General features: G+C 35.9%; 1 protein-coding gene and 1 pseudogene across 1 annotated transcript in view; one reads left to right on the forward strand and one right to left on the reverse strand.

Moving 5' to 3' along the window:
- Window positions 1-4647: 4647 nt before the first annotated feature.
- Window positions 4648-8201, reverse strand: LOC113100641 (cytochrome P450 3A40-like; annotated as a pseudogene).
- A 5836-nt stretch (window positions 8202-14037) lies between these two features.
- Window positions 14038-22289, forward strand: part of LOC113100637 (NACHT, LRR and PYD domains-containing protein 3-like) — a 37899-nt gene continuing 29647 nt past the window's right edge. The window contains exon 1 of the mRNA XM_026265263.1: window positions 14038-14212. The gene's annotated coding sequence lies outside the window, so the exon portion shown is untranslated. The remainder of the gene's footprint in view (window positions 14213-22289) is intronic.

Raw genomic sequence — 22289 nt, forward strand, 5'->3', positions numbered from 1 at the left:
TCAGTACCTGGATGGGAAACCTCCTGAGAAAACTAGGTTGCTGCTGGAAGAGGTGCTACACTGTAAAAAGTGTTTCCCTATATTTATTCAGTAAAATTGTGTCAAAAATTTACAAGCAATATTATTAATTAAATGTAACACATTTAGTAGTAGAAATAATCATTAAAAATGAGTAGAATAACATGAAAAAAATTAAGTAAAATGTACATAAAAATATTGATTTCATTGGACAAAAAAAAACAAACAAACAAAAAACACTATGCTAAAGAATACTATGTTATGCATGCCAGGCCAGTAGTTAGCGATCATGAAACACCCTTCGAAAACATTATATGCATGAACACCCTTCGAAAACATTATATGCATGCACATGACATCAGCCTTTTTACAAATTCACATTTTTGTTGCTTACATAGATATGATAAAGCCATCATGTTCAAAAGGTTGTAATGCCCCCAAAACAGTTATTGAAGACACCTAAAGTTCACAAACCGAATCACTGAATGAAAAAAAAATAATAATAATTTGCTTAACATTGTACTGGTCAGTGTTTGCTTTAGTTAGACTCTTGACCCTTAAAGTTTTAAACAGATTTTATTTGGTTGCTAGTTGTGATACAGCAGCTAGATAAGCCAAGAAGGAAATGCGACCAGGTGGTGTTATTTGTTTTTGCATCATCATTTGGTCTGGGTTGGGTGTGTCTTATCAATAACATGTGTCCTGTGATTGAACAGTATAAGCTCTGGTGTTTTCAGCATTATCTTAGAAGCACCTCTGATCAAAACCTTGTTAAAAAGAAAAGTGTTTTCATTTAGACACACAGACATCAAGAATCAGCCTGAGAACCTCAACAATGGTGACCATCAAAAAGCATGTTGCACTGCATTCTGGGTGCCACCAATCAAAACTCATTTTATGGCTCCCATCATGCTTTGCGGCATGAATAAATAATGAGCAACAATTCTATAGTATTTTGTTTTGTGATTCTTACAGTTCGTCTGAATATGCTGTTTGTCACCATTCTTGAGATTCATACGCTGGTTCTTGATGTGACTGTGTGTCAAAAGAAAGTTCCCTTTTCTCTGTTTTAAACACAATTCTCAAACTCTGGTTTACACTGAAAATTCCACTTTTTTTTTTCTTCTGTGCTGAATCAAGGGGCTGCCATAATGAATGTTATCTTGTCTCAGAGATCAGACTCTGAATGAGTTTAGATATTCAGGAAGAACAAAGATTATGTAATACAACAGCAATGCAAAATTAAAACAACAAGGGTCAAGAGCACAACTAAAGCAAACACTGACCCCTGTAATGGTAACCAATAATTTACCCTTTGATTCTGTTTGTGAACTTTAGGTGTATTCAATAACTCTGTTTTGGGGGCCTTAAGACACAGCCTTTTGAACATGATGCCTTTATCATATTTATGTAAGCAACAAAAATGTGAATTTGTAAAAAGGCTGATGTCATGTGCATGCATATAATGTTTCATGATCGCCAACTACTGGCCTGGCACGCATAACATAGTATTCTTTAGCATAGTGTTTTTTTGTTTGTTTGTTTTTTGTCCAATGAAATCAATATTTTTATGTAAATTTTACTTATTTTTTTCATGTTATTCTACTCATTTTTAATGATTATTTCTACTTAATTAAAATGTGTTAAATTTAATTAATAATATTGCTTGTAAATTTTTGACACAATTTTACTGAATAAATATAGGGAAACACTTTTTACAGTGTAGTGAGGCCAGCGGGGGTGCTCACCCTGTGGTCTGTGTGGGTCCTAGCGCCCCAGTGTAGTGATGGGGACACTTTATTGTCAACAAGCACCGTCCGTCCGATGAGACGTTAAACTGAGGTCCTGACTCTCTGTGGTCATTAAAAATCCCAGAATGTCTTTTGAAAAAGAGTAGAGATGTGACCTTGGCATCCTGGCCAGATTCACCCATTGGCCTCTGACCATCATAGCCTCCTAACAATCCCCATGTCTGCTGATTGGCTTCATCACTCTGTCTCCTCTCCACCAGTAAGCTGGTGCACAGCAAAATCCCCAGTGTTAATTTAACACTCTGAGTGTTGACACATATAAACACTGAAGCAGTGTTAAAAGTAACACTGAAGCAGAGTTGAAGTTAATGAGATAATTAAGAAGTTAATTTAGTTATGATTGAGCATTATTGAAGACACCTGATGTTAACAAGCAGAATCACCAAACGAGAAAATCACAATTTGTGTGTCACCATTATAGTGGTCAGTGTTTGATTTAGTTGGTCTTTGTTTGGTCTTAGTTTGATCTTGGCTTGTAACTTTTTAATTTTCAAATTTGTTTGTCAAGCCAACAGCAAAAATCATCTGGTGATTATGATTATGTTTTAATGTAATTGTTGCTTGACCTTAATCACTGAACTCATTTACAGTCTCTTCTCTTCTTATTGGTCATTATTGATTATAACAGCTTTAATTCCACAATGAAAGAGTCTGCATTTTCTATACATTTTGCAGGCATTTCTTGTGATTCTGATTTTTTTATTTTTATTAAAGATTCTTTATTGTAGGCACACACAGATAACAAGAATCAGTGTATGAATCTCAACAATGGTGACAAACAGCATATTCAGATAAACAGATCTACTCTGAAGATCACAAAACTACATACTAAAAATTCACATAAAAACAGCAAAAATAAAATATAGTTAGAATAAAAAGTTAAAAAGACAGCTCATAATTTATTCATGCCACAATGCATGATGGGAGCCATGGATGAGTTTTTAATGGCTACAATATGCTTTTTTGATGCTCACACTGATCTTTGATGTCTGTGTGTCTAAACTAAAGAACTCTTTCTTTATGTCGAACTAACTTTTGGAAACTTCTCATATTATGGCAAAAATGCTGGATCACTTTCTTATCCACCTAATTGAAGTACACCGCAAAGAAACCTGAACTCAGGCATTCAGATCACTACATGACAATTAGTTCAGACCACAATCAATACCACATGATTGGCTTATCTCGGGTCTGTCTGTATGTTATAACTCAGTTACCACATCCACACAAAATCTAAAGCAAATTACTGAAGGTTCAAGATCCCAACTAAAGCAAACATTGACCACTATAATGGTGACACACAAATTGTAATTTTCTCGTTTGGTGATTCTGCTTGTTAACATCAGGTGTATTCAATAATGCTCAATCATAACTCAATTAACTTCATAATTATCTCATTAACTTCAACTCTGCTTCAGTTTTACTTTTAACACTGCTTCAGTGTTTATATGAGTCCACAGAGTGTTAAATTAACACTGGGGATTTTGCTGTGTGTGTGGTGGGCGTTCTGGCGCACTCTGGCTGCCGTCGCATCATCCAGGTGGATGCTGCACACTGGTGGTGGATGAGGAGATACCCCCTGACCATGTAATCGCTTTGAGTATCTAGAAAAGCGCTATATAAATGTAAGGAATTATTAATTATTATTATGTTATTAATCCTAATATTTGTAATCCATGTCCTTTCTGTGGTAAAAAGAGACAATTTTTCAGTTTTATGGAGTGTACAAGATTGTGCTATTTATTTGATTTTCTTACATTGTTGTTTGGTAAATTAGATACAATTTTTACTGCTCAGAGTTTTATTCTTGGATATCGAAATGCTGCAAAAAAACAAGATAAAATGTCATTATGGGAGAAGCAAAAATGCTCGAGGAATAAAATTGGAATGGTCAGAAGGATGTGAAGTACCTATTTGTAAAAATTAGATAAAAGCAAGAGTGTGGGATGATTTTAAATTTTATAAGATGATTAAAGACTTGATGATGGTTCAGTGGTGTTACAATGATGCAATTTGCTCTGTTGTTGATTAACTTTTCTATTTTTCTTGTTTGTTACAATGATTGATCCCATTGTCAATTTTGTTTGAGTCATTATTGTATTAGAATTGTTTTGAAAGTGTAGAAGTTGTGAAATAAATGTTTGGTTAAATTCTCTCCCTCCCTACCATTAAGCAACTTTTACATTGTTTTACTTACTTGTTTTTTGACATATCTGACTGAGCTACAAAGTTTCCAGTGATTAATTGTATATTCACTCGAAAAAGCAAATGCATCTCTGCCACTGTGCGCTCAATCCACTCAGCTTGCTTTATCAGCTTGAGCACGTCAGCTATACAGGCATTAATACTGAATGTTTAACATTATATTCATAGCATATATATTCTACATTGACAACCTTAATCTCTAATAACTCCATTCTGCTCTCTGTTGTTCTGTTGTCTGTGTTTCTATGTCTAAATATAGCACTTAACACATGCTGTGTGGTATCTGCGTTTGATAACAGGGCATTTTAATGGGTACGAGTACAGGAGCTCAGTATCTGGCCCCTATTGGCGCATCCCTACTATTTATATTTACAATTTTTTTTTTTTTGTCTCTGCGTTGTTGTTTTCTCTGTTTACTAGAAGCTTATGTTGCTAAAACAAATTCCTTGTATGCACAATCATACTTGGCAATACAATAAAGCTCTTTCTGATTCTGATTCATAATCAAAAAGAGTCTCTTTAAACCAATCCACATTTCAAGCAAATCCCGTAATGTAAGGTTGTGTTGTACAGTGAATACAGCAATAGACATCACACACATCAGATACGTACAGTATCTGCAGACTTTAATTGATTTGGTACATTTAATTTCATATTTCCATTTAATTTCTTTCAAGGTTAACCTCATCTAATTTGTTTTATCAATCATCACAAAGTAAAGCCCCTAAATATGAATCTTATGGCATCAACATTTCCACTCTCAGAAAGTCCCAGATGACAGCAGAATCTGTCTAAAAAGTAAAGCATGTTACCGAACTCTCAGTCTGAGTCCGAAAGACCAGAGAATCCTCCTCTTCACTGAAGACTAGAGACTACATCTATTCTTACATTTTAAAAGACAGATCAAACCTCCTCCTCGGACTGAAAGAGAAGCAAACAGCAGATGAATGGTGGTTCAGGAGCTGCTCTACGATGTTTTGTTGTTACAAATATCTTCTGAGAGGGAAAACTTCCGAGGCTTGAGCTTGAGTTTAATGGCCTCTTTGGAAGAAAGGAAACCGCTGATGCCAAGCTCCAGAGGAACCTGTGAAGAGCAAGAGAAGGTGAGTGTGAGCGAATGACTGCAGTCGTCATGTGAGACAGTGTGGAGGATCCGTCTGCTCACCTGAGTCTGGTCACACACAGAGACGTCGAACCTCTGCAGGATCTCCACGATGGCCAGCTTCATGGCTTCAGAGCTGTGTTTTGTGGTTACCTACCTCTCGGGTTTGAAGCTCTCTGGGTCGCTCCAATAATCCGGGTCTCTGTGGAGGACGTATGTGGGGATCATCACCACCATGTCTTTAGGGATAAGGAGGCCGTTGATGTCCACCGTTTTCTTACAGACCCGCTCAAGTCGACCACCAACGGGGAAGAGTCGCTGAGACTCATTCAGAGCCGCATCCAGATACTCCATGTTCATGACGCCTTCATAATCCACCGGAGCCTTCAACACAGTTCAGAGCTTAACCTCTCAAACTCTTCTCATCTACAAATTCACTCAGTTCTCCGAGCTCTACCTTATTAGGGAAGGTCTGGTCGATCTCCTTCTGCAGTTTCTTCATGGCCTCTGGGTTGGTTGCCAGATTGTAGAAGAAGAAGGACAGAGTGCTGCTGCTGGTCTCGTACCCGGCGAAGATGAAGATCATGGACTGTGAGAGGATCTCGTGGTCACTCAGACCTGCACAGGACACTGTGTGAGGAATGTTTCTTCAAATACAGCACAAGATCATTCTGAGATGCTTCACCTTTCTCTGGGTGTTCCTCACTGCTTCCATGCTCAGTTTTCCCTTCTGTCTGAGAGTCGACCATCAGCTGCAGGAAGTCCACTCGCTTCTGCAGGAAGTGAGAAACATGCTCTGGTGACAGCTTCATTTAAAGGCTCACATCTGTCTGTTCGTGTGAAGTGTTTGTCGTACCTTCTTGTGGTCCTTGGCCACTCTTTCGGACTTGATCTTCTTTAAGGCAGCGTAGAAGAAATCTGTCACAGATGTCGGGAAGAAGGCATAATCCAAAGTCAAACTTCAGCATTTTCTTGATGTTGGTCACAAATGGGTCTTTAGGGTTGTTGAGGGAGTCGATGTCGACGCTGAACGCTGTGCTGGTCACCACATCCATACTGTACGCCCCGAAGAACCTGAACACATTCAGACCACAGAGAGATATTGCCATCTGATAAACTTATAACCTATATTCTCTATAAATAGTGAATGTTCTCCATGAATATTATCAGTCTGTATAGGTTATTGTAGGTTATTGGTGAGGCATCTAAACACCTTTGGTCTGTAATTACAGTGATATTATTGCAACTCTGTTCTTATCTATTAAGATAACAACAGGCCATATGTGATGTTATGTAAGAATCTTGAATGTGCGTCTCACTCTTTAACATCTACAGCTTCTCCTCGCGTTGCTGTTTTCCCCAGATTATCAACCAGAGTGTGAGAGTGAGTCTTCATGATACCGAACATCTAGAGCGAGGATCGCCAGTATATCATCATTATCATCATCATTAACTCAAACCATCTCCATCATACACAGGTGACTGACAGTTTTTCTGTGCCATTATTATGTATGTGTGAGTGACTCCAGACTCACGCACCTCCTTTAACCTCCCGCTGGTGAAGGAGGGCGAGAGGACGCTGCGGATCCTCCTCCAGTCGTCGTCTTCTACGATGGACACGGCGTCGTACAGCGGCCCATTCAGGCGTAAATTCTGCCGGTTCAGAGAACAAACCCAGATGAAACACAAACACATACTGTTCCAGCGGCCCTAAAACATCCCAGACATGCAGATTTATTATTATTAGAAAAGAATCTAATTTTCTGCTCAAATCCCTCTTTAATTTTTAGAGCCCCAAAGTGGACACGGTGATTGAAAACAATTGCTTGCAAAACTTTTGCATTTTCTAGCTTTGTAATCAAATATAACCTTTCCTTTTTGACCATCATCAAGGTCCATCACTCTACATTCAATGCAGATCAAATCAGTATTTGACGAGGCTGATTTAATTTCAGATGAAGATGATTTTACCCTTCTGTTGGTGAAGAGAGAGTAGCATTCTTTAACCAGGATGGTTTTGATGATGGATAGGTCCATGATGCACAGAACAGGCTGCCTCGCATCGTAAATACTGCCAGAACCACAAGCAATATTAACATCAAATTGAGAACAATCATTCAGTTCATTATAATCATCACTTCACCAGAGTTTGAACAGTTGATTGACATTTAGTATCTTGTAATGACCATCATTGTGTTCTCTGAGTCTTCATTACAGATCCTATGAAGCTTGTCAATGATGTCATAAAGACTGTTAAACCTTCAGTCATATTTGTCATTTAGTGTATTAACTGTCGTCATCTGAATCAGTTCTGTTTCATTTTTTGTCAGATATTCTGAAGAGATTCTTTGAGACTGATCTGTGAGGCTTCATAGTCTCACACTCACCCCCAGACTCGTCCGTACTTCTTGAAACACTCCATATCAAAGTTGTAAAACCCCTGAAAATAGCAGATGTGTTCACATTTAGAGACAAATCTAAAGAGTCATCAAAGAAACACTGTGAGAGGACTATGAAAAGAAGTGAAGCTGAAGTAACAACATCCAGATTCACATCACATTCCTTCAATAACGCGAGCAGATCTGAACTGAAGATCATCAACATCCAAATGTGTCTAAAGCTCAGTTTAACACAATATCACACCTTTCTATATTCCAGCATGGTTCCGAAAAATGGCAGAGGTTTTGGCCCCGGGATCCCCAGCTTCTTGAAGTAACCATGAGGCCAGGATCCATATCTGGAAATGACATCAGAACCAAATGAATATTTTAGACAGATATTATGACATTCACAACAGCAGATTTTTGCTACTGATTGCTTTGAGTTTTTAAACTGTTAGACCTTTGACAGAAGACGACTGTAATTCTTCAAACTCATTACTTACTGACTCATTCTTATTAAGATTCCAGACCTAGAACTAGTTCTTCAGTTGAAGAGAGCATCACTTACATGAACAGAAGTGTCACAAACAGTATGAGCAGAGCCCATGTTTCAGCAGAGAAGAACAGACCGTAGCTCATGGTTCCTGCTCCGGGACGCTCAGACTAAACACTGGCAGCGAGCAGCAGCAGCAGCTTTATTCTGCTCTCAGATTACATATTAACTAGTGGAGAAGAGCCTCACAAACCCTCCCACAGCGTCACGCTCACCTCTGAACACACTCACTTCTGTTCATCAAACCACAGCAGCACCATCATGGTTACATAAACCACCAGGACTAGTCTAACAGCTACCAAACACAGCTCAAACATGATTCATTCTGTTACATAACCACATAGATTGGTCAAATTTGATGTAATTTCGTAAATCTGGATCTGGATTCAGATGTTCGGGACTGCGTTCACAGATGCATTGCTGTGAGTAAATATTTATTTCATCTCTTTAACCTGAATTAGGAGTGTGATATATTTAGCATGAGTCTTTTTAAACCAAATAAGTCTGTGTTTTAGTGTGTGGCTCCTCTTTCTTGGGTAATGTTCATGTTTTCAGCTTCTGTCAATCAGTCACTGACAGCGATGAGGTTTTGACACGCACATGACATCATGGTGTTGTGCACTTACTCTATAGAGTCAGCTTGATAAGATTAGCATGTGTACATGAATTAATTTCATAACTCATTTGCTTTGGCCGTATGTTAACATAGCATATTCAGGGGTTCACAGTTCTCCATCAATCATAGAAACCAGCAATGTGATCCAGTGGCTCCTGCACAGCAAAATCCCCAGTGTTAATTTAACAATCCCCAGAGTTAATTTAACACTCTGAGTGTGGACTCATATAAACACTGAAGCAGTGTTAAAAGTAACACTGAAGCAGAGTTGAAGTTAATGAGATAATTAAGAAGTTAATTGATTTATGATTGACCATTATTGAAGACACCTGATGTTAACAAGCAGAATCAAAAACGAGAAAATCACAATTTGTGTGTCACCATTATAGTGTTCAGTGTTTGCTTTAGTTGGGATCTTGGCTTGTAACTTTTTATTTTTAAAGTTTGTTTGTCAAACCAAGAGCAAAAATCATCGCGTGTTGATGATTATGTTTTAATGTAATCGTTGTTTGACATGATTCACTGAACTCATTCACAGTGTTTTCTCAAAGTAAAACTTCCATTATTGATTGTCATAGCTTTGATTCCACAATGAAAAAATCTGTATTTTCTGTACATTTTGTAGGTATCTCTTGCAAGTGATTCTGATTTTTTTTTATTAAAGAATTCTAATTTTAGGCACACACAGATAACAATAATCAGCGTATGAATCTCAACAACGGTGACAAACAACATATTCAGATCAACAGACCAACTCTGAACATCACAAAACTAGATACAAAAAAATGAACATAGAAACAGCAAAAATAAAATATAGTTAGAATAAAAAGTTAAAAAGACAGTTCAGCTCATAATTTATTCATGCCGCAATGCATGATGGGAGCCATGGATGAGTTTTTATTGGCTACAACATGCAACATACAACATTTTTGATGGTCACCGTTGTTGTGATGCTCACGCTGATTTCTGATGTCTGTGTGTCCAAACAAAAGCTTACTTTTTTTTACGTAGAACTAACTATTAAAAACATGTCATACTATGTCAGAAATGCTGGGTTGCTTAGTTTTCTTTTTCACTTAATATATGTATGCAGTAAAGAAACTTAAACTCAGGCATTCAGGTCACTCTATAACAAATAGCTCAAATCACAATCAATAGCACACATGATTGCCTTTGCTGTGGTCTGTCTGTATGAGATAATTCAGCCACCACAGACACACAATATCTAAAGTTAATAACTAAAGGGTCAAGATCCCAACTAAAGCAAACATTGACCACTATAATGGTGACACACAAATTGTGATTTTCTCAGTTGGTGATTCTGCTTGTTAACATCAGGTGTCTTCAATAATGCTCAATCATAACTCAATTAACTTCTTAATTATCTCATTAACTTCAACTCTGCTTCAGTGTTACTTTTAACACTGCTTTAGTGTTTATATGAGTCCACACTCAAGAGTGTTAAATTAACACTGGGGATTTTGCTGTGTGGGACTGTTTTAGATGCTCTGTTTTTCTCTCTAAACTGTATTTGATTGTGCAAACAGAAACCAGAGTCCACTGACACCGGCCCTCATTGAGGAAATTATTTTCCCGCTCCGTGCAGAAGAATGGAGGAGGAGTGAAGGGCTTGTGTTTTACAGCTCTCAGGTTGCGTGTTTATGAGTATGCAGTTGTTCCCGGGGCAGGTCTGGGCCATACCTGTCAAGTATCCCGTTTTGGCCGGGAAAGTCACGTATTTTACCATTCTTTCCCGCCGTCCTCCCGTATTAGTATTTTCCCGTAAATCTCCCGTATTTTTATTTATTTATTTTTTTTACCTGCGTTATTAATAAAATAATAATAATGAAAACATTCCCAATCTGAGCTCTGTCACTAGTCTCGCGATAACTCCCACCTGTAGTAGCCTAGAGACGGATAATGGATGCTACGATAGAGAGTGAAGGCACACCTGCCAAAAAACCAAAACCCATGTGTAAATACCGTGATAAATGGGACAGCGATTTTACTTTTTTAAAGAATGCAAAGTCTGCAACAAATTGGTACAACAACTCACTAAAAGAGTAAAAGAAAAGTTGTGAAATGAAAAGAAAAACTGTAAAAGAAAAGCAATATGAAATGAAAAGAATGTGTGGAATTAAAATAAAATGTAAATGTAAAAACAAGCAATGTTAAATTAACAGAAAATATGCAAATAAGCCTTTAAATAAATGCTCTTCATATATACCCTTTTGTGTTTTCATTTGGGCTATAACACCTGTCTTAAAATGTAAGGGATACTGGAGCTTTGTTGGGGTGGTGGGACTGCTCACAATGGGCGCTGGAAAATTTCCCTTATTTTCAAATCCAAAACTTGACAGGTATGGTCTGGGCATGTTCTCCTGGGAATGTGGGAAACAACCTGTTAGACGATACAGGTGACCTATATGTCATTCATGCAACAACTGTAATCTGACCTTAATAATGACTGTTTCCAAACAGGTTTCCCAGACTATCCTCCGATCTGCCACACATGAAAAGTCACCTACATTTCTATGCTAATTATGGGGTACTTAAAAGTATTAAGGATTAGTGAATATACAAACATTAAAACATACTATTATTATCATTTTTTTCTTTTTTTTTTACTGTTTTGCTGATAATTAGTAAATGAATGTCCACCTTATTTTTCAACACAGAAGTAAGTTTTTTTTTTCTGTGAATGCATGTACTAAAAAATGTGCTACAAAACAGTGTTATGATGACAATTCCAGCATAAAACCAGCTGAGACCTTAGCAGACGAGAAGTGCGGTGGTGGAGAAAGCAGCAGCTAAGGCAACTGACGACCAGACCAGTGACGGGAAGCTGATGTCATAGCAGACGATAAGTCCAACTGTGGAAGATGCAGCTGATACTTTAAACAGATAACCACCCAAAGATAGAAGCAACTTTTGCTGTAGCCGATGACAGTCGGTTGGTTCAACCAGCTGAAGCTGTAGCTACTAAGGCTGCAGCAGATGATAAACTGATAGTTTCTGCCATCTTGGATCATACCAAAACATGCATAACAGCTTTACAAAACCATAAAAAAATGTATTTTTGAAATTATAATACATGAAATGCAATAAATATAATTATAATATATAATCAAATACCATTAAATATGAAATGCCTGAATAATATGTGTTTTTTACACGTCGGATGGGTTAAATGCAGAGCACAAATTCTGAGTATGGGTCACCATATATATAGGCCATAGGCCAGAAAGAGATTATTAACTACTTCTCATCCTTTTATTTGCTTGTTAAAATGTCTACAAATTGCTGAAACTGATCCAAGATCAAGTAAACCACAGACTTTGGTTCACTGATTCGATCTGACTCACAGGTTTAAAGAGATCATCGACCCCCAGCAATGAGCCATCGACATATCCAAACATTTTTATTCTGTTTTCTTTTATTTTTTAGATTGAACTCCGAAAATTACAAAATTCAAAAGCAAGTTCTTCATAATAATAATAATAAAAAAATAATAAATAAAAAAATGGGCATCTCAGGCATATGTTAAATTAAGCAGAGATTTACAGTCTTTTAAAGACTTTATAGATTCTCAACAGTTAATCCGTTTAGTTTGACGAATATAACATTTTAATAATAAAAGAGAACCAAGCAATAATAAATATGTTCCCTTTAGAAAAGACGTGTTTATTTGAATGAAGTAAAACAAATGATAAATGTAAGACTAGGGTGCAGTTAATTTTAACACTTTGTGACATTTCAGACCAAAACTAAGATGAACAGAGACATTCAAAAAATAAAAGCATAATAATCTCTTTTTTACAATTACAGAAAGAACAGTTGTAATCTATATCCAGATGAAAACACTCTTTTCTTTAGCAGGATATGTTCTGGGAGTAGTTTTAAAGGACACTTCTTTTCGTTTTATTTGTAACAACTCCCCAAAATATTCCCTCTCAAATAAAGGAAACATACAGTATTAACCCAAACAAGTTCAGATGATGAAGAAGAGATATTACCAAACAGATCTAACTATATCTTATCTAGATCTATCTGCTTGCTGCAGTTATCATGAAGTAAATCAAATTGATCTAAAACGAAATGTTTTCAAACTTTACTTCCTGCTGTGTTACACAAGAGCCGTGATTTATGAACAGAGACTGTCTTTTTACAGAGATAGAGTTCATGACAACAGAATAATCTTTAGCAGAAATATGACATTTCAATGTGACACAGTTTATTAATACTCAAAAGCTGTCCGGCAGAATTCAATAATTGATCAATTACTAATATATCAGATTCAGACCAATGTCTTACAGACGGAGTGTTTTCTGAGTGATAGACAGATAGATAGTGATGTTATTCCAGATAAAGATGAGTGATGGAGGAGAGAAGCTCTGTTTAAAGTCAAACACCGCGTCAGAAGAGCTTTCCTGTGACAATTACATGATCCAAGAAAGAGGTGTTTTACTGACCTCAAAGACACCTCTGAGAAACGATGTCTTCTCTGACCTCTGCAGCATCTTTTACAAGAGTGTTTACAACGTTTTCATTCATTCCCAAAACTGTTGATACCTATAAAACATTCATATTTACAGAGCTCAAAGAAAGAAACAGAAGAAGAGAGAGAGAGAAGAGTCTTCTAGAAGAGTCTGAATCATGTGAACAGAGCTGCTCTCTCTCTCTGAACACCACTCTCATCACATTCTGAACACATTCTTCATCTTCACACATCTCATTCATTCCTTGAAGAAATACTTTTAGAAAACTTGGACAATAATATCTGTCAACGGTGAATTTGGTCACAAGTCAGAAAGAGCTTAGTATTACAGAAATGATGAGCAATATTAATAACCCTCCTGATAATGATGGTCTTATTAATGAATTTATTCAAACTTTCAGAGATGTGCTTTCCTCTTTTGTTTTAGCTGTTTAATGAATCTTCTCTTAGTCAGGGCTAATTACTCCAATCCTGAAGATAAATGAAGAAAACCTTATCTCTAACTTTATCACTGATGCACTGTTTTCTCTTATTGTTTCCAGCAGGCTGTAATGAGGGCTGGATTCTCTAATTGATCAGTCTCAGTCTGGAGTCATGAAAAGATATGATTGATTATAGGCACCTTCTCAATGATGGCAAACTAATGCTATTTATTGATTTTAATAAAGAGTTGGATTCAGAGGAACACAAATTCATGTTGAAAACATTAGAATATAATACATTGGAAAATATCGAAACGTTTCGAAACAGTTATGAGGTAACGAAGCCCTTCATTTACTGAAATCACGTGTCTTTGGCAGTTTGCAAAGAGACGCGCTACGAACCAGTGTTTCGAAACACAAAAGATTAGAAGCTTCAGTCATTCAGTCAGTCTCCTGCGCATGCGCACTTTCACTCTTGGGCTCCTCCCGTCCTCTGAGTCCAAACCGAAAGTAAACTCGGAGAGGAGATGGTCTGGAAGATCGCCATTAAACCCAAAATAAGAAGACTTGTGAACCTATAAAAACGGTCATAAACATCACATTATAGTAAGTTCATTTATCTTCATCTGATATTATGTTGTATTATTATTATTGTTGTATTATTGTTTGAGTTGTTTTCGCTGTTAAACTCCATCTTTAAGCGTCAACCGGCATTTTAGTTGTGACGGATGTAGAAATGAACAAATTCATCTTCAGGATTATAATAATATCGAGCTCTATGGATTCTGCTTTTAGTTGAGATTAATGTATGTATTCATTACAGTCTAAAACACAAAGAAAAATGTAATCATTTAAAAATGAAGTAGATTTGCAGATGTTGAGGTTCAGTGACAGTCAGATATTCTCTGGTGTTTGAGTCTCATGGGAACAGTTTAAATACTGTATTTGAAGACAGATCTTCAGTTTTCAGTGAGATTCCCTCGGACATGAAGGTTAGCTGCAGTTTGAGCCTTTCTGCAGTCTTAATAAGTGTTTATTATGTCCATTTACATTGAGTTTTGTTATTTCAGTATACATTTATTTACAATTGTAGTTATTTAGTTGTTTTGGTCATTTGGTTAGTTTGAGTTATTTTAGGACTTAAATGAAAATGAGAAACATAATAACTGGCTAAAACTAAATAAGGTTAATTTTTCTGTTTTAATTTACATTAAAATGTATTTCAAATAATGAAATTTAATTTATTTCAGCTAATGATAATAACTCTGGTTTACAGAAGGAATACATCTAGAGAGGAATGTATTTAATCGCTCACATCTACAGAATAAAGGCCTTTACAGAGACGTAAACAGGGTTCGAAATGAGGGGGGTCTGGGGGGGTCCCGGACCCTCCATAAGTCATTAGGGACCCCCCCTAAGAATTCATTTTTGGATTTTGGGGGGTCCCCAACAAATATATTTTAACATTAAAAATTTTTGTGAAAATTATAGGTTTTAGTGATGATTTGTATTTATAACAGTGATTCATTTATTTCCTAGCGCGAGGCAGCAATCGGGACAGCTATTAGCTAATTGTGAGTTCAGCATCACAGATTGTTGTTGTGGTGCACCCGCAGACACGTACTAGATGAACACGCCAAAACAAGACATCACAAAGAGTGAAATCCTGAATGAAAATCCTGTAAGTGCTTTTATTGTGTTTATATCTCCTCCATAATTGCTTATAGTAAAATATTAGGAGTTCGAGTTCCTATATCAAAAGTTGCATTAACTAGATACCCAGTGTAATGATTAGAAGAGTACGTTTGTCAACGTTTCTTGCTAGCTGTAACTTATGTGTATGAAGCCAAATGATCTGCCAGCTAACAGCAGAATGAGCTGCTAGACTAGTTATTCAAAGCTAGCTTAACAATCTCCTTGTCCAGCAGTGATTACGAAAGATAACCAGGACTTAATTCAAGTCTGTGAGTTAATTAAAGTGAATGTGATTTGAGCATTGATACATGAGAGCTTGGTAAAGAAGCTAATAATATTTTTCTTAATTTGGAATCCTGCACATGGAGAGAAAAAGAGGAAAAAGAAAGATCACCGAATTTTTTCAAGGGTAAATTGTGCTTATGTGATAACATGGCTGTTGTTGGGGGAAATTGTAGATATCAGGGATGCAAAAACAGCGCGCCTAGTGTTTCTTTTACTCTCTATGGTATCCACAACTGCATCAAATTCTGCTTAAACAAAAACTCCTGTCAATACAGAACGAAATATGCTGTAGACTATTTTGCCGTCAAAACTGCCGACGTTGTCTTTGCTGTATCAGTAGGTTATACACTGAAAAAAGTAATAAGTAAATTTACTTAATTTTTATTTGGCAAGTTTTTGCACAAGCATTTTTCAAGTAAATTTAACACATTTGGAAATTAAGTAAATCTACTTAATTAAGTAAAAAAATAAAATAATAATAAGTACATTTTATTGAGTAAAATTTAATTAAATAATATTAAATTAATGCATTTAGCAGATACTTTTATCCAAAGCAACTTACAGTGCATTCAGGCTAACACTTTTCACCTATCATGTGTTCCCGGGGAATCAAACCCCAAACCTTGCGCTTGCTAATGCAATGTTCTACCACTGAGCTACAGGAACACTTCAAGATTTTCAAAATTTCACTTACTTACTTTTTTATTTTGAAAAAGTTTTTACACTAACAAAAAACCAAAGCAAAGACAGCACGAAGGACTGGATGCACATGATAAATATTCTGCAGTTAAGAAAACAGACAAAAGAAATAGCACTGTAAAACCCGATAAGTAAACTTTACTCAAACCGTTTGAGTAAACAGATTGCCTTGATTTAAACCATGTAAGTTTTTAACTGAGTGATAATTGTGAATTAGTGATGAACAGCTGCTGTTAACAAACAGAATCACTGAAGAAAAGAGAAACACAAGAACTACTACAACTGACTTCAGAAACAGACTTAGATGAAATCAACTGAAATAAAATACATGAAATCTCTCAAGATCTGATTAAACAACCCACAAACAGCATCAGCAGCTCCACTTATTAATAACCAGACTGACTTTATTTCTGTCAGACGTCTACAGAAGATCTTATTGAGAATGAACTAAGGTTTAGATGTTGATTTATTGTTTCATTTGAAGTAACCATGTTAGAGATCAGTGTCTGCTTTAGTTGAGCTCTTGACCCTTGATTTCTGTCTTAGTCTTTTCTCTGGCTGTTATAACCGTCTGTTTCTAAAACACATTTGTTGTAACTCAAAAGCCCAGAAGAAATATCTTCAGGTGTTAACCTGTACCTAGGTGTAGGTTGTTATACTTTATATTGGTGATGATAATCATCAATTATTTATCTGTATGGCGTCTAATGGAGTAGGTGTTGTGTAATTAGAAGTGATTTTAGTAAAAGTGACACTAAGAGCCAGTGATTCTGTGAAGATCAGTTAATATTAAAATGACTTTCTAAACATTTTGTACACATAACTTTTTCTTCTATGCCAGTAATTGGTCAGACACAGACATCAATAATCAGAATATTAACCTCTACAATGGTGACAAAAAAAACTTGCTGCAATGCATTCTGGGTACTATTGTAGTACAGAACTCATCCATGGCTCCCAGCATGCTCTGCAGGAATTTTTTTATGGTCACCATTGTTGAGGTTCATATTCTGATTATTGATGTCTTTGTGTGACTATTTGACACCGAAGAAGACCAAACTGTTTGAAAAGTCGTTCAGATTAACTGATTGTTACAGAACCACTGGCTCTTAGAATCACTTTTGCTATAATCTATCAAATTACACAACACTTATTTCATCAGAGGGTAGACTCTGTACAGTTCAATAATTGATCATTATCATCACTGATATAAAGTATAACAACCTACATCTAGGTACAGGTTAACACCTGATGGCTTTTCTTCTGGACTTTTGAGTTACAACAAACGTGATTTAGAAATACATGGTTATAACAGCCAGAGAAAAGACTAAGACAGAAATTAAGGGTCAAGAGCCCAACTAAAGCAAACACTGATCTCTAACATGGTTACTTCAAATGAAACAATAAATCAACATCTAAACCTTAGTTCATTCTCAATAAGATCTTCTGTAGACGTCTGACAGAAATAAAGTCAGTCTGGTTATTAATAAGTGGAGCTGGTGATGCTGTTTGTGGGGTTGTTTAATCAGATCTTGAGAGATTTCATGTATTTTATTTCAGTTGATTTCATCTAAGGCTGTGTCTGAAGTCAGTTGTAGTAGTTCTTGTGTTTCTCTTTTCTTCAGTGATTCTGTTTGTTAACAGCAGCTGTTCATCACTAATTAACAATTATCACTCAGTTAATCACTTAATTACTTAAATGCAAAGTTTTAAAACTTACATGGTTTAAATCAAGGCAATCTATTTACTCAAACGGTTTGAGTAAAGTTTACTTATCGGGTTTTACAGTGCTATTTCTTTTGTCTGTTTTCTTAATTGCAGAATATTTATCATGTGCATCCAGTCCTTCGTGCTGTCTTTGCTGTAAACTGGTTTAAAGGGACAGAAGTTAGAGACTTATTTACCCTCATTTGATAAAACTGTTTTGAAAAAAAATATTTTACATTTAGGAATTTCTAGAATATCTGTTTCAGGTTTTTTGTTAGTGTAAAAACTTTTCCAAAATAAAAAAAGTAAGTAAGTGAAATTCTCCTTTATTTTTCACAAGATCTTGAAGTGTTCCTGTAGCTCAGTGGTAGAACATTGCATTAACAAGTGTAAGGTTTGGGGTTTGATTCCCCGGGAACACATGATAGGTGAAAAGTGTTAGCCTGAATGCACTGCAAGTTGCTTTGGATAAATTTGTCTGCTAAATGCATTAATTTAATATTATTTAATTAAATTTTACTCAATAAAATGTACTTATTATTTTTTTTATTTTTTTTACTTAACTTAGTTAAGTAGATTTACTTAATTTCCAAATGTGTTAAATTTACTTGAAAAATGCTTGTGCAAAAACTTGCCAAATAAAAATTAAGTAAATTTACTTATTACTTTTTTCAGTGTATATTTATGTTAAACATCCAAATGTAGACTGGTCTTTCTGTCGGCGCACAGAGCCACGCAGTCGCAGACAGCACCTGAAGTTCATGAATACCGAATTACCTTTTCTTTCTTATCAATTTGTTTTTGAACGAAAAAAAAAAAAAAAAAATGTGCTCGAAAAAATAACTAAAAGTGTCAGTTTCAACGAGTTTCCCCGTAAACGCAGTCAGAGAAAGAAAACAGATGCATGTCATTACCAGTATGCATTCGTCTTAAAGGGACAGCAACCCAATATACCTGCAGCTGTTTGTCAGCAAAGTTAATCAAAAAACAAAAGAGAAAGAGAAAAAACATTTTGTAGCTAAAGGTAAACTGTATTAATTGTATGAACCATATTTAATGTATACAGTGAAGTAGGGTGACCATATGCGCGGTTCATATGGGACACGTCCCAGCCAGGATTTTAATAATGCCTAAAACATCCAGAGCAGTTTAACCAATAACATGCAGGTATTGTACATAATCGACCAATCGTGGGGCTGCGTGTGAGAAGGTGAGATCAAGTTGGGAAAGATCAAAGCGATGCAAATATGCGCACATGTTTGTTCGTTCGGTCGATTGACTTGAAGCGTCGCTGCGCACAAATCCAAAAAAAAAAAGTGCGCCACAATGCTTCAAGTCAAACGAACTAACAAACACGTGAAAGTTGATACAAAAGCATAAGTAGCCATCTGGTCTGCTCTTTATAGCTCTCATGAATGTTACACAACGATCAACCTGCACAGTGTAAATAGCCAAAACCTGGATATTTTAGGCAATATTAAAATCCTGGCTGGGACGTGTCCCGTATGAACGGCGCATATGGTCACCCTACAGTGAAGGCAGTGTTATTTTACGTTTGATTATTCAATGTCTGTAACTTAATGCAGTTAATTTACCGGAGAAACCAAAAGCACTGCTTTATTTCACGTTTTTTCATTCTATTGCATTTATATATGCTTGTACTTTATTATTTTCTATGCAGAGGCACTAGGCCTACCCTACAAAATTAGCCCAATCATCCTAGAAAAAGAGCTACTCAAATCATCAGGTGAAATGGTTTTCAGGAAGAAGAGAAAGGAGTAGTAAAGCAAGAAGAAGTGATAGTTTTTCAGAATTTCATTTTACTCTGTGTGCCTATAGGGGTGGGATGGCAGGGGTTGGTGGCAATGTAATTTGCAGCGGGGCAAGGGAAAACATCCCAAGACCATTATCAACACTGGTCCATATAATTTTGCTTACAATATATCGTGTAGCAAGGTAGTCTTCAGAACCTTAAATAATTAAATTTTAGGGGACCCCCCAAGAGTCCTAAGTCATTTCGAACCCTGGACGTAAAGCTTTAAATATGAAATAGATCTCTTGTGTAGGATTCACAGATGTTCAGGTTTAGTGATAGTTTGATTCTGACATGACCACAAGTGACCCGTGCTGGAGAAATGAGTCTGAATGTGCCCGGGCTACATTACAGACAAAAACAGAGAAAACCATCACTGAAAAAAAGAATTAGTAAATTTACTTAATTTTTATTTGGCAAGTTTTTGCACAAGCATTTTTCAAGTAAATTTACACATTTGGAAATTAAGTAAATCTACTTAACTAAGTTAAGTAAAAAAAAAAAAAAAAAAAAAAAAAACTAATAAGTACATGTACACTCACAGAAATATTTCACCCCAAATGTAAGATTTATGTAATTTTATTACACGACAAATTCCCATTTATATTTTTTTCATAACTTTGATGAAAACCAATCACATAAACTTTAAATAACAGAATCTTGTTTGTTTTATAACTCTTACAGAAGATCGTATTGAGAATGAACATTGCAGCATGTTTTTTTGTCACCATTGTAGAGGTTCATATTCTGATTATTGATGTCTGTGTTTGACCAGTTACTGGCATAGAAGAAAAATGTACATGTACAAAATGTTTAGAAAGTCATTTTTATAATAAGTGATTATGACAGAATTACTGGCTCTTAGTGTAATTTTACTAGAACCATCTCTACTAATTGCACATCTATTTTATTAGAGATTAGACTACAGTTCAATAATTGATGATTATCATCACCAATATAAAGTATACGATCTACACCTAGGTACAGGTTAACACCTGATGGCGTTTCTTCTGGTCTATTGAATGACAACAAACATGTTTTAGAAACACACGGTTATAACAGCCAGAGAAAAGACTAAGACAGAAATCAAGGGTCAAGAGCCCAACTAAAGCAGACACTGATCTCTAACATGGTTACTTCAAATGAAACAATAAATCAACATCTAAACCTTAGTTCATTCTCAATAAGATCTTCTGTAAGAGTTATAAAACAAACAAGATTCTGTTATTTAAAGTTTATGTGATTGGTTTTCATCAAAGTTATGAAAAAATATAAATGGGAATTTGTCATGTAATAAAATTACATAAATCTTACATTTGGGGTGAAGTATTTCTGTGAGTGAACTTGACATTTAAAATTTTATTGAGTAAATTTAAATTAATGCATTAGCAGACACTTTTATCCAAAGCGAATTACAGTGCATTCAGGCTAACAATTTTCACCTATCATGTGTTCCCGGGGAATTGAACACACAAACCTTGCACTTGCTAATGCAATGTTCCACCACTGAGCTACAGGAACACTTCAAGATCTGGTGAAAAATAAGTGAAAATTTCACTTACTTACTTTTTTATTTTGGAAAAAGGAATTTGGAAAAGTTTTTACATTAATAAAAAACCTGAGATTCTAGAAATTTCAAAAAATGTGTAATATGACTTAAATGTGTCAAAGACTAAAGAATTGATAATAGATTTTAGGAAGGTTAGTGACGAACCTAAACTGAGTGTAATACACAATGAAGGTGTTCAAGTGGTTCAAACATACAAGTATTTGGGCACAGTATTTGACTCACACTTGAATTTCCGAGAGAACACTGATAGCATTATTAAGCGAGTAAACCAAAGAATATACCTGCTGAGGAAGTTGAACTCCTTTGGGGTTTGTAAAATAATTTTATGTACATTCTATCAGGCATTCATTGAGAGTCTATTAACTTTTTTTTCCCTTGGGTTGGTTTAATGGTTTAGCTGTGAAAGACAAAAAGAGTTTGAGCGACATTGTTAAAGTATGCTCAAAAATTACTGGTACACAATTAAATGATCTCTGTTCTCTCTTGAAAAAAAAAAAGTGGTCCAAAAAGCAGATAGAATACTGTGCCAACCAGATCATGTGCTCAGGTATGGATTTGTGCTCATGCAGTCAGGTCGGCGGTATTATGTGCCTATACGGAAAACGAATCGTTATGCAAACTCATTCCTTCCCTCTGCTATAAGGTTCTTGAATGAGAACTCATAACTCATGGCTCTTGGATTCCACTGCTTTATTCTGTCACTGGCAGGTGAATGTGTGTGTTGTGCTGTATGTGTGTGTCAGGGTGTGATCGTTGTATACATTTTTTACTTTTATAATCCTTATATTATTGTGTGCTAATACCCTTATTGGATGGGTTGGCTGTAGAACTGAATTGCCCCTTTGGGGACTAATAAAGATATCTGAATCTGAATCTGAATCCACGGCACTCAAAAATACTGTGGAAAAGGTTAA

The sequence above is a fragment of the Carassius auratus genome, unplaced genomic scaffold, assembly GCF_003368295.1.
Source record: "Carassius auratus strain Wakin unplaced genomic scaffold, ASM336829v1 scaf_tig00217318, whole genome shotgun sequence".
Taxonomy (NCBI): domain Eukaryota; kingdom Metazoa; phylum Chordata; class Actinopteri; order Cypriniformes; family Cyprinidae; genus Carassius; species Carassius auratus.